This window comes from Dreissena polymorpha, chromosome 7 (assembly GCF_020536995.1).
Source record: "Dreissena polymorpha isolate Duluth1 chromosome 7, UMN_Dpol_1.0, whole genome shotgun sequence".
NCBI classification, from domain to species: domain Eukaryota; kingdom Metazoa; phylum Mollusca; class Bivalvia; order Myida; family Dreissenidae; genus Dreissena; species Dreissena polymorpha.
Genome location: NC_068361.1, coordinates 48,525,184 through 48,539,677, shown reverse-complemented (window position 1 = coordinate 48,539,677; position 14,494 = coordinate 48,525,184).

The following is a 14,494-nucleotide window of genomic DNA, read 5'->3' as shown; positions in this document are numbered from 1 at the left end:
CAAAGTTCTCGTTTAATACACAAGATGACCTTAATAAGTAATTTTCATGATTACGATCACTACTCCACCCGCGAACGTTCCAAAATCCTGTTTTGACCTAAATGTTTTTGTCACCAAAGTGACTGTTTCCACGTCGACCATTTCCTCCTCGACCGTTTCCTCCACGACTTCTGTTCATACCACGCCCTCGCCACTGAGTTCCCCGTTGCAGTGCCCCGCTGTTCTGGCCAACAGCGCTCCCTCTGTTACCGCTACTAGTACCACGGTTTGCGTTGTTTGGTACCCCTCCGTTATCCGATGTAATGCGATTGTCGAAGTTGTTTCCCCTTGATTTATGACGGAAACCATCGTTATCCCTCCTTGAGTCAGAAAATCCATCCTGCCGGCTATCAGAATTGTTCATAATGATAAGTTTAATGTATTAATTGATGACAACGATTATGAACCCGACTGTACACCATTACGGGCCTCTGTTGACCGTTTACATAATAATCATGGTGTTAAACTATTAGATTTGTGTTAATCTCTTAGCATTCGTATTGTTAATGGCCGTGTTGGCAATAGTAATAATTTTACATTTCTGTCACATAACGGTTCATTTGTGATTGATTATGTTCTGTGCAGTGAACGTCACTTTTCTTTGATAGGGGATTTTATTATTGGTCCATTTAATGAGTGGAGCGATCACACACCGATACAATTAATATTGCTGTGTAATACGTCTAAAAATAGTTATGATAGATACTCTGAAACTAAGTATGAATGAAATGATGCGTTTTTTACAACAGTTCCGATCTGGTTTAATTGCTAGTTTACCGAGATTAAATTCGATTGTTCATGATATAAGCTGTGCAAATAGGCAGTCAATAAATAAGGCTCTGAATGATTTTACCACTGTTTTACGCAACGTTGCGGACCCATTGTTTTCTTAACAACGGACTGTTACACTCAAATGTTGTTTTGATAATAAATCTCCTATGAAACATTCTATTTAGTTTGAACTTAAATAGGGCACAATTATGCGAACGTAAAAAAAGTTATAAAACGTTTATACGCAAATGAAGTCAATTTTTATGGTGGCAAAATGAATGAAATTCGAAACCACAGGTGGTTAGCGTGTTGCTATGATATTAATTAGTGAAAACATCATTTTGAATGATAAATAATCATATTATAACGAAATATTAACTTTTCTGAAAAAAATAGTCACTATCAAATATATATATATATAACAAGGTATGCAACTCAAAACCACCCCAAAACGGGGTGCATCGCTTTGAACAGCCATATCTTCATCAATTGTGCAGCGATTTTCACGATCTTGGTCTTATTCAACGCAGAAAAAAAATTACCTTTCTGGAAATGTATATGTCTTGCAAAATTTTTACAAATGCTGGGTCAACTTTTAAGAAATAACACGATACACAACTCGCATGACCCAGTTGACAATTATTCGGTTCCAGCACTGAAAGAGTAAATGAACACAGCGGCATGTGCACCCAAAGTAATCATGCGGGATAAATTGAATATCACGGTTGTCGAATGCGAACCAAAGGCTATTTTATAATAAGCTCTCCTTATTCATTTTTTTATATATTAAAACATGGTCGTTTGTGGTGCATATAGCCCACCGTTAAATAAAAAAAAAAAATTAATTCATTTTAATACGGCATATCACAGTTTGGACTTTAACAATAAAAAAACCCATTGTGTTTATTCTATAATGAATAGTTTTCGTGTGATTTGCAAAACAGTACTTACGAAAAGTAATTTTTCGAAATTATCACTAATTTTTACTAGGCCATAATGGTGACCCGATCTTCTACTATAAACCAATCAATCAATAATTGAAAATAACAATTTTTTAAATGTACATGCACTAATATTTCAACTGATGCTATAAATATTCATATGTATAATCTATAACCTACACTATTGCAACATGTTTCAGACGGTGATGTTTGTGGCGTCTGCATCAATGGCAGGTGTCTAGCTGACAGTCTGCAGATTGGGCCATGTCTCGTACAGAGGACTAGTGTATTAGTTGATATGATTGCGTTCGTATAAAAGTATAAGAACACACATAATCATTCAATTTGATCGATGATAGCAATCAAAATCTGCAATTCGAATCTCAAAAAACTTTGGAGCAACCAATCTTATATCTCGGTATAAACAATGGTGAACCATTTTACATTTATGATAGTTTCTTCCCAATAACAACGTTTGATAGGGTACGTGATTTGGAAAGTATTTGTAATATGTCAGCGTTGATTTTTTCACTCCAAAATCTAGCGTTTGTAGCAGCGAGTCTATTGTTCCATCCACACGCATTAAACATATGTGATTTTACTGTTTTTTTTGTTGCCCATTCGATTTAAGCGTCCCATCCGAGCATGTTACACGATTCCCTTTGGTTTAATGGTTTACAGCCGATATTTTGTAGCCCCAAGGAAAGGTACACACACTCCTATACATTAGGCGAGTTAGGTAATTATAGAATTACAGAAATGCTATATTTTTGACTCTTATGCAAGTTATACATTCGATAACCAAAAGAGCCATTATTGTAATACAGTATCGCTTTAAAATTATCAAAATAGAAGATTACAAGTATGTCAAATGCATGTATAGCCACATGTGTGAGAATTTAATAAATAAACCAAATACACATTTTCGAGCTAAATCTGTTTGTAATCTGTTGCAGACATTAGGCTTACACTGTGTATGGCTAAAACAAGGTGTAGGTAATGAAGAGTGTTTTTATCCTTGGTAAAATTTAGATTAAATGATACATTTATCCAAATTGAAAGTCAGGACGTAATGATTTTTCATTAGCAATAATTTAAAGGCAGTTTTGTAAATTTGAATTGCACCCTTACTTAAAAAATGTTCGTATAAATAAGTTTAGATTTAATCTTTGTAGATTAAGGTTTTCATCTCGTAGATTAAAATCTATACCTTTTCAAGGGAAATATGTCAAAATTACAATGTTCTTGAGTATATATCATTTTTATTAGAATGTTCGTTATATGATAATATTAAGAAATTGTATATAAATAAATACAGCTACACCGGCCGCCTATGGTATAAGGCCAATTGTCGCACAACGCTTTTCATATCATTCTGATTGATTCATTATGTATATGATTTAAACTTTTAATAATAAATATTATGAGAAAGATAGAACTTATAAATATTTAATAAAATGTGTTCGAAAGACAGAATACTTTATGCTGCATTATAAGTCCTGCTTATATAAGTTTAAAGTGCGTTAAACTGCGTCCTGTAATTACTTTAATAATTACTAAGATTGAAATACATTAAAAGCAACAATTAATTTCAAACGGAAATTATATCTTTTTTTGAATTTTAACTTGCGTCATTACTATCTTTCAACCAATAGTAACACTTCCTTTTACGTCACCAAAGTATACCAATGATTGAAGTGGTGTGTCCAAAGCCACCATCCCATGTCTTACGGCAAATCACGGAGCGTATATTGACCCATCTAGAGTCCGTAGGCAAATTTACTCTCTAATCAAGTGAATGTTATTCATACATGTTGATGAAATTATCTTTCAATCAGTAGTAACACTTCCTTTTACGTCACCAAAGTATACCAATGATTGAAGTGGTGTGTTCAAAGCCACCATCCCATGTCTTACGGCAAATCTTCTAATCAAGTGAATGTTATTCATACATGTTGATTAAATTAAAATTTAATGTTATGCCAATAACTTAAAGGCTCCGAATGGTGATTTTAATTACAAAAGTCAGGTCGCAAGATTACATTTACATTATGTGTATGCTTATTGTACTGAATGAGCGTACATAGTCACATTAAACCGTTTATGAGCAAATATGTCTTATTTTGTTTTCGTATAATTACGTATCTATAAGCATAAAGATGCTATGCTATTGACGTAGACTGAAAGCACGACCTTTTTAGTTGTAAGGCCTTTACCCGGTCTTAAAGGTGTCTATTAAACTCGGTATGCCAGTCACACATTAATAATTAACATTATGAACATTATCCATATTGCGTAGAACAATATGCACACTATCCGATGACAGTATAATTAAATCAGTTTATTTTACCTTTAAATTTGACAATAGACTTTACTAGCATTTAAAAACTTATATTTGTAATATGTGGGTACAGATCAAGTCATTTATTCCCATTTGTCTGCATATATTTTAAATTGTACTCAGCACTTACATAACTATTAACAATTTCATCTGGGTCGGAATCAATTCGTTATGCATTGTACATATTAACATTACTAGAAATGTGCAGGCAATGAAAGAAACAAACGAAAAAACGTTTTTTCCTCAATACAACAATCTTAAATAGTATGCTTCACATAAGTAAAAGCTAGTAATAAAATACGTTTATATACTGATCATTTCTACTGAAAACCTATCGTGTTTTGCATTTGTACATATCTTTTTATCCATTACATAGAGGATATTTGTCGGAATCGGTGGATTATCGATTTTAATTCACGAGTGATCATAGGAAATAATATTTTCACGAGTGGCGCAGCCACGAGTAAAAATATATTGTTTCTATGATCACGAGTGAATTAAAATCGATATTCCACCGAATCCAAAAATTTTCTTTTAATTTTATGCTTTTTTTCAAAGTTTATATAGATTGTTAAAGAGTTTAACTAAAGAATTTCGCTGAAATAATGACTTCATTTCGTCAAAAATGACGTCATTTTACAGTAAACAGTGAAAATTATCAATAATTTTCACTGATAATTTTCACTGTTTGAAACAGTGAAATTATCAGTTTTAATTCACTGATATTTCTGTATAAACCACCGGAAAGCATAAAATAAAAATTCACAATTATGAAATATTCACCAACTACAGAATTTGTTTAAAAGTAGGTCTTCCAAATCAGTCAAATGCTTTAAATGCCTTGTATTCAATAAGCAGTTAATATTATTATGTCTGCGATTAAAAAACTATCCACTGATCTGCATATAATAAGCTCGCGGCAGGAATTCCAAATCACTTCAGGTATTCGGAATCGCAGTAATGGTAGTATTTATGTTTCATCAACCTTGTAATAGAATTGAACCGACTTGAACCTTTTTGTTTTTCATATACATTTAGGATCTGGCACGAGTTGTCATATCATACCATATTTTATTAAACGAGTTCAGGAATTTTGTTAGTAAGCGAGCATTTGGCGAGCTTACTAACGAATTTCCTGGACGAGTTTAATAAAATGTGGTATGATATGACAACGAGTGTCAGATCTTTTTTATCACATGCTTTTAAATTAGCAAATTAAATAAATATTTACAAAAACATAATGATAAATCTCGAATAGTGTTTACACTTCCTGACGTCATTTGGAATGCCTCTGCATTTACAAAGCAAAATAACAAAATGCGATTGGTCAATAAACGAAAACTAAGCCAATGAAAACGCTTTAAAATGTTGTTTTACACATGTGTAATATATACGGAATATAACGCTAGTCAATTGTTCCAAGAGCTTGTACCACTCGAGTGGCTTGTGTGATGACGTATCACACGAGAGGCGGAGCCTCGAGTGTGATGCGAAATAACACAAGCCACGAGAGTGATACAAACACTTGGAACAATTGACTAGCGTAATATTCCTTTTATTATATACAACAACTAACGAAAACAGTTAACAAATGTATTTTTACTTTAACAAAACTGACAAAACAATGACTAAAACGGTACCCCATAGTTTATTTAACGTGGGGTTCACCTTTCTTTTAAGAAACAAAAAAAATCACTTACTAACTATTCTTTTCAGCAGAGAAACCCTAAACCTCTTTGTAAGATCAGGTATTGAGGCAACTTACACAGAGTGTGCCAGTATTTTCCATTCTTACTGCCATAACAGATCTTGGCCCACACTTTGTTCTTTTGTCACGTATTTTCGCGACCTTCAAAATTTTCTTCGACCTCTAAATTTTCGTACTTGTACGATACCTGAAGACAATTATGTCTGCATATACTCTGTGTGTGTTGGGGCTATTGCTTATCCCTCTTCATATTACAAGTGAAGACCCTGCATCTAGTTACATGAAAAATATTCATGAAGTGACAGACCCATCTCACAGTCACAGTCTTCGGTTAAACTTTGCTAAACAGATACCGACAAAGCAGGCAGTAGCTTTATTGAACCAATTTTTCTAGTTAATTAACCATCATAACCCAAATCCAAATCTTAAGTTGTATTTCGGGCTGTGTTCAGGTCTGCTCACTAGAAAAAAGAGGCAATTTTTTGGCAGGAACCGTCTCACTTTATTCTACTTATGTGTACTACTCATCCTATTAGGAAATAATACAGAATCAAATCCAGGTCCAGTTAGTTCAGACTTATGTGGCACTTGCAATTTAGCAGTTAAATGGCATCCAGATAGAGGAGTCTTTTGCGAAGACTGTAATACATGGTTTCATGCAGAATGTCAGGGCATGAGTTCACTTACATATCAGTATCATTGTGATCACTCAAATGAACCGTGGCAATGTACAAACTGTGGTGTATTTCATTTTAACTCTAAGTCTATGCAATCAGATCATTCATTATCACATGTCAGTACAGACAACTCATCCGTCTTTACATGTATGCAATCCCCAGGCTCTGGGCAGCAAGCACCCTTACACTGTAGCACACCAGTCAGTAAACAAACATGCATAACTACAAACTCTCAATCTATGAGACACAAAAAATTACCAACTCACAAATCACAGTATGTACAACACTTAAAAATTGTGACTGTAAACTGTCAGTATGTTAAGAAGAAAAATTTGGCTTTCCAATCTATGCTAGCTACTGTAAAACCTGATGTTGTTTTGGGTAATGAATCATGGCTTAAGCCTAAAATAAAAAATTCAGAAGTGTTTCCATCTGATTACGATGTTTACAGAAATGATCGAAAAGGCAGGACAGGAGGCGGGGTTTTTGTACTGGTTTCAAATAAGTTAAGAAGTCATGCTCCTGTGGAATTAAAATCTTCATCTGAAATTATTTGGGTAAATATAAAGCAAAATGGTAAAAAAGACCTGCTGGTCTGCAGTGCATACCGACCTGACAGGGATTTTTCATGTATAGTCGAGCTGGATCGTACCATCAGTCTGACTGATAAATTAAATAGTACAACCCTAATTGGGGGCGATTTTAACCTTGGGGAAATCAATTGGAAAAATAAAACTGTAGACTCTAATGCTTCACACCCAGAAGAATGTAACAAAATTTTAAACTTTGCAGATACTCATTCATTAGACCAACTAGTTGATGAACCAACAAGACTATTTGATACCACTAAGAAATGTCTTGACCTGTTTTTCTTGTCTAATCCTTCTTTAGCCGAAACAGTTAAGGTCATTCCAGGTTTTAGTGATCACTGCATCCCTTTTGTTGATATTTTATCTTCTGCTAGAATAAATCGGAAAGAGAAACGGAAAATACTTCTATTTGACAAGGCTAACTGGTCGGAAAGCAAAACTGGTTTAATAAATTTTATAGATGTAAACAATATTAATGATATGAATGTCCAGCAGCTTTGGGACAAATTCAAAGTCTGTCTTAACACACTTGTTGAAAAATACATACCAACTAAAGCTGTTTCTGGCAAGCAGCATCTACCATGGCTGAATTCTGACATTAAAAAGCTAATGAAAAAACGTGAACGGACTTATAGCAAAATGAAAAAGACTGAAAATTACACTTTACTTCCAAAAATTAAGAAGATCAGATCATCCATACAAAAGAAAATTCGTAACTCTTACTGGGACTACATGAACAACATAATATGTGATGAAACAGAACATAAACATGGGACAACTTAACGTTTTTGGGGGTTCATAAAAAGATTAAAAAATGACTCCTGTGGTGTAGCACCTTTGAGGGATGATGGGGTCTTAAAATCTAACCCCAAGGAAAAAGCTGAAGTCTTAAATAAACAACTTTCTTCTGTTTTTACTAATGACACAAACAGCTCATATCCAGATCTTGGTAATAGCCCGTATAAAAACATGCCATCAATTAATATTACGGTAAATGGTGTTAAGAAACTCCTACTCAAACTGAATCCTTACAAGGCCGCAGGGCCAGACCAAATCAAACCCAGAATCTTACGGGAATGTGCAAATGAAATTGCACCTATTTTTACAATTCTTTTTAACAAATCACTTATTTCTGGTTCTGTCCCTTCTGACTGATCCATGGCTTTTGTAGCTCCTATTTTTAAAAAAGGTGAAAAGTACCAAGCTAGTAATTATAGACCAGTCTCATTAACATGTATTGCTTGTAAATTGCTGGAGCATATTGTTGTTAGTAACATCTTAGACCATCTTGACAACTTTAATATCCTGGTGGACAACCAACATGGCTTTCGAGCCCGGCGGTCTTGCGAAACCCAACTTGTGGGCTTTATCCATGACTTAGCTTCTACCATGCAGAGAGACCAGATGGATGTTGCCATCATGGATTTTAGCAAAGCCTTCGATGTTGTACACCACGGTAGATTGTTGCTGAAACTAGCCCATTACGGCATCACGGGCACTACACACTCTTGGATTAAAGCTTTTCTTGGTAACCGTAGTCAACAGGTTGTTGTAGATGTGGCAACTTCCACCATGGCCCCTGTAATTTCTGGCGTACCCCAGGGATCAGTTCTTGGGCCTCTTCTGTTTCTGCTTTACATTAATGATCTACCTTCGTCTGTGAAGTCAAACGTCCGTCTATTTGCGGATGACTGTGTCATATACAGATCCATAAAAACTTTGGCTGACACTATTCAGTTTCAGAGAGATCTAGTTAGTCTATCATTGTGGGAGCTGAAATGGAAGATGTCTTTTAACATAGAAAAATGTCATATCGTGCATGTTACGAGAAACCGTAAACCATTAAAAACAGCCTACACTCTTCACAATCAACCTCTGTCTGTTGTAAACCAAGCCACCTATCTTGGCGTTGAAGTAAGCTCAACTTTAAACTGGTCACCTCACGTAAATAAAATTAGTAGTAAAGCAAACCAAAGCTTAGGTTTCTTAAAACGAAACATTCATTCTTCTAAAATGGAAACTAAGGCAGCGGCATATAACAGCATTGTAAGACCATCCTTGGAATATTGCTCTAGTGTGTGGGACCCTTACCATCAGAAAGATATTGATAAAATTGAAAATGTTCAGCGTCAAGCTGCCAGATTTGTAACAAATAATTACAGCAAGACACCGGGCACGGTCACAAATATAATTAAGGATTTGAATTGGAATACCTTGCAATCAAGAAGACAACAAGCTAGACTCATTTTGTTCTATAAAATAGTATATAATCATGTTGATGTCAATCCCCTTCACTATCTCACTCCATACATTAGACACTCACGCCATCACCATCACATGGCATACCAAATACCACCAAGTACAGCTGATTACCACAAATTTTCTTTCTTTCCAAGAACAGTTGTACAATGGAACACACTTCCATCTTATGTAGTCAGCGCTGATACGATCCCTGGATTTAAATCAGTGCTGTCTACATCAGTGTTCCTTCCTTAGATCACATGATTCTGCTTTTATCCTGTTTTTAACTCGACTAATATTCTCACCACATGCACAGTTGTATATGTATATATTTAAGTCTTATGGGCTTAAGGTGTTAGGTTTTGCACCTTTTTTATCACTGTTGATAGGATTTTCCTGAGTGGATTGAGTAACTTGGGAAACCTATCAATCTATTTCTTTTTAACCCCCCACTCATGGCCATAATGTATCAGTATTGAACATAGCCATTATTATAAAAGAAGAAGAAGAAGAAGAATACAGTTTATGTAAATTAACGTGTAAACATTCGAACCGGGAAAACACAGGTTTCCGACACGCTTACCTTAATGCCATCGTTAATCCAATTTTTATAACATATTAAGTTGACAACTTTTATCCGATGTTTATAACAAAAACGTTTAAACGATATGCACTTCGCCTTCTATCTTCCATGTCTTTATCGAAACTTAGTTCAAACCACACTATTTTATTGTATTCCTATCGAAATATACATTTATGCATGATAAACACACACTCCAAAATACGTTTTTAACACATAGTTTACTGTTAAAAAACACCACGTCCGACATGTCCTTACAGAGTTTAGATAAAACTTTTGTGTTTTGTCACAGAAATGACGTCACACGATGTACTTCGTAATATATTTCGTAATATAAAATATTTCTATCTCGGTGCGTGTAATGTGACGTCTTTAAAGGGGTCGAAGTAGTCCGGCTAGTATGGTAATACGGAATTGGAAACAGCGAGTAGCGTAATACGGGATTTTTATTTAAACGATTGATACAACCTGTATTTTGTTAAAAGCATTAAACAGGTATATAATAAAAAAATATGTAATGGTTGTATTACATTGGAAACAGGGTAGAGCATGTGATAAATATATATAGAGGATAATACACGGCTGAGTCGGACCGGGCAGTTATAATCGGCCCGCAGAGAGCATAACGGCCCGAGGGCTATATATATTGCACGTGTAATTTATTGTTTCGTGTTCAACTGGCGTGTTACTTAGACGTATTCTGTTTTTTTTATTTGGTATGTGTGGTTTCATGTACCTTTCGCTTTTTAGAGAGGTACGCAATTAGTGACGCTTTCTTGTTTTATTTTGGCATCCTCAACGTCGATAACTGGCGTATATTTACATGGAAAAAGTAAGCATTTTTTTAGTATTCCTTTTAATAAGCATAGTATTCCATTCCAATTCCAACATAAATTTGTTCATCATATGTGTTAAAAGTATTACACTTTGTAAAGAGTACAGTCAAATGGCTTTTAATACGCACACCGGATGTAAGCGTTAATTATGTGCGTAAACATTTAGATCACTGTTTATGTCGCCTTTGAGCTAATGACTTAAAAGGGCCTTTTCACAGATTTTGGCATGTATTGAAGTTTGTCATTAAATGCTTTATATTGATAAATGTAAAAATTGGGTATAAAAATCTCCAGTAAAAAAAAACAAGAATACAATTAAAGAATTTAAAAAAGTAACCCTCAACGGGGCTCGAACCACTGACCCTTGGAGCCATGGAGCAAAAGTCTACCGCTCTATCCACTAGACCTTCCGCTTTCATACCATGACGAATGTAATTTCTACTTTATATATGCAATCCTAGAAGTATAAAAAATACAACAGAATTCTCAAATTATTCAATCGTTTCGCATTGCAACGCTTTATAATTTTCAGGTTTTTAGATCATCAAAAGATGCACATAATGGATATTTTAGAGCATGGTAAATGTTCAGTACAACTGTTTCCTCATAAAATATCATAACTTCAAGTAAAATTTGCGAATCTGAAACACTTTTTTTTTCAATTTTGTCAATTTACCAAAGCGTGAAAAGGCCCCTTTAAAACTAAACAATTTGCAATATATAACATACTTGTTAACTGCAAATGAGTAAAAGTATTCAATGTACGCAAATGCTGATATTATAAGAGAAAATGCGTGATATCGAGTGAAAATACACGCTACTCCTTTGCGAAAATAACGAAAACGACGCCATCTTGAAGTCAGTTTCACCTAACTTCACTTTAACACAGTCAGTCCCCGAATACGCATGCCCCGAATACACATGCCCCGCCCCATTTATTCGCTCATATATAGAACGACGTCGTTTCATCATGCGACCTAAGGCGCGGAAGGACTTCATACGTTCAGACTAAAACTGGAGTAAACATAAGAGGTAGTAAAAAAAAATTCGTTTGATTTTCGACAGTATTTGAATTATTTTAAATTGTATTTATTATTGAATGCTCCTACTAAGCATTTTGTTAAATAAATAATTCATTGAATTAATGATATTTTTGGACCTGATTCACGTGCTCACATTAAAACAAAGTTCACTTGTTTAAATAATAGTAAATATTCAATTTCGTGGATATTTCAATTTCGAATGGATTGAAATCCACAGAGTCTTGTGGATTGAAATGTATTTTTGTTTATGGTTGATGCACGTGGCAACATGTTGATGCAAGTGCAACATTTAATCTTCAGATATTCTTTTTGAAAAAAAGTTTGATGTTAACCATTTTTGATCGACTTTTGTTATCGATATTTTATGACAATAATCCTGCTTTTTTAATTAAATGTAGTGATTTATTTAACATACTAGTACTTCGACCATTTCTTTCCATACATCTTTGTTTAAAGAAACATTTTACTCTGTTTGCAATTGTCTTGGTCGCGTTGTTGAAAATATCTGGCGATATACTAAACAATACTATGCTAAACATAAAATTTAAGATAATACCATAATGATCTGCGCAAGGCAAATAAACATAAATTGTAACTACAAACTGTTTGTACTAAATCGTGTTCAAATCCACTGTTATGGGATCACTGATAAGCACGCATACGAACAGTTTTGCTTGTTTTTCATCATAACTTCTATGAATTCAGTTATCACGGCATATTATGTTTCCTTGTAAGATGCATAATATATTTTTGCTTCTTAGACACATTATATCAACCATTTTAAGCTTGAAAAAGGAATAAGGTCTCCGTATTACTTATTCGAATGAGGAACTAGGAAAAGGAACCAACTTACTCTCCATAGAAAATGCCTTCTCTACCAAAGCGAGTGACTAAAAACAGAAAGAAAAACGTACTAGTGTATCATACACACTATCGTGACTTTTCATGACCGTGTAATATAGTCTTTTAAGGGAATGTTTACACAGTACTTACTTATAGAACAATAAAAATTGTCAATACATAGAACACGCGCTGTTAACATTCCCCTGTTTTGAACTCCCATAAGTCCCAACAATGACTGAGTCTTTTTGTAAATTTCTCTAGTGGTTTGAGTCATGATCGATGTGTGCGATATCAGTCACATGTTAAAGGGACCTTTTCACAGATTTTGGTATGTTTTGAAGTTTGTCAGTAAATGCTTTATATTTATAAATGTTAACATTGGATATTAAAACATCCAGTAAAAAATCAAGAACAAAAAGAAAAAAAAAAAGAAAAAAAGGTAGCCCTCAGCATGGCTCGAACCACTGACCCCTTGAGTCCTGGAGTAAAAAGTCTACCGCTTAGACCACTCGGCCATCCTTCCTGATTCAATGTCAGATGTATTTTATACTGTATATAAGAATCCTCGTAGTTTCACAAAATTTAACGACAACAACAGGACTCTCCAAATTATTAATTCGTTTCGCGTTGCAACGCTTTATAATTAACAGGTTTTTAAATCGTAAAAAGAGACATATAATTTTAGAGCATGGCAAATGTTCAGTACTACTGTTTCCTCACAAATATCGTTACTAAAACGAAAATTTGCGAATCTGAAATAACTTTTCAATTTTGTCAATTTACCCAAACGTGAAAAGCCCCTTTAAAATGTCAATAATTGAGACCCCGCTATTTAACTCAATTAATTACATGTATATCGCTTAATGGTAGATCAGTGCTATTTAACTCAATTAAGTACATGTATATCGCTTAAGGGTAGATCAGTACAACATTCTCGAAATAATCGTAACACGTTAACCTGAAAAGCAACACTGATGTATTTATGATGTAAATGTTTGCCAGAGATTTCGTGATGGTTACAGATACCACGTGAAACTTTAAATTAAACCAAATTCAGATTTCTCATGAAGGAATTTTTAAGGAATTTTGCGAAATTACTGAAAATGGTGACACAGTTTTACTAGAGGTCTTTAAGATGATAAAGGAAATGTGTGAAATGTCATTGTTTGATATAAATGAATACCTTATTATATTGCTTTCAGTCAATGGTTTTTAACCGAAGTCCCGAGGGTAAATAACCCCATTGCTTTCAGTTTATTGTGTGGCTAGTATTAAAATAATACCATCGTAAACACATATAAATTGGTTTGTTCGTTTTATTTTGATATTTATTTTTTAATTTGAAGTTTTTAGATCATCTAATAATTGTTGACATATGAGCCGCGTCGAGCGAAAATGGGCTTTATTACCTTAGCGGCAAGCGTAGCCCCAGATCAAAATGCGCGATTAGGAGTCCGTTATAAACTAACGCAGTTTTTCGTGGTCTCGTTTGCGGACAGGGGAGCTCCTGATGAGACTGCGCGGATGTGCAGGATTGACTGGAGCCTATAAGTCCAATATGGCATAAGAACCATTGTTGGCATGACGCGGGGCATATTGTTAATTACATATATTTGACTTGATGACAATACAAATTGATTTCCTAGGCCATTTCAATATGTTAAGTATGAATAAGAAAGACATTTTATCTAACCAATTTACAAAGTTGAATATAACTTGTAGGTTTACTTGCGTTCACGAACAAAACTGCTTGCACTACAAGTTCATATATGAAAGTAATCTATCGGGCTCAATATGTTCAAATGTCAGGTACTATGTTAATGATTTTTTTTCAGATTATCAACCTAGAAAAATCTAAGTGACATCATCTTTATTGACAGCACA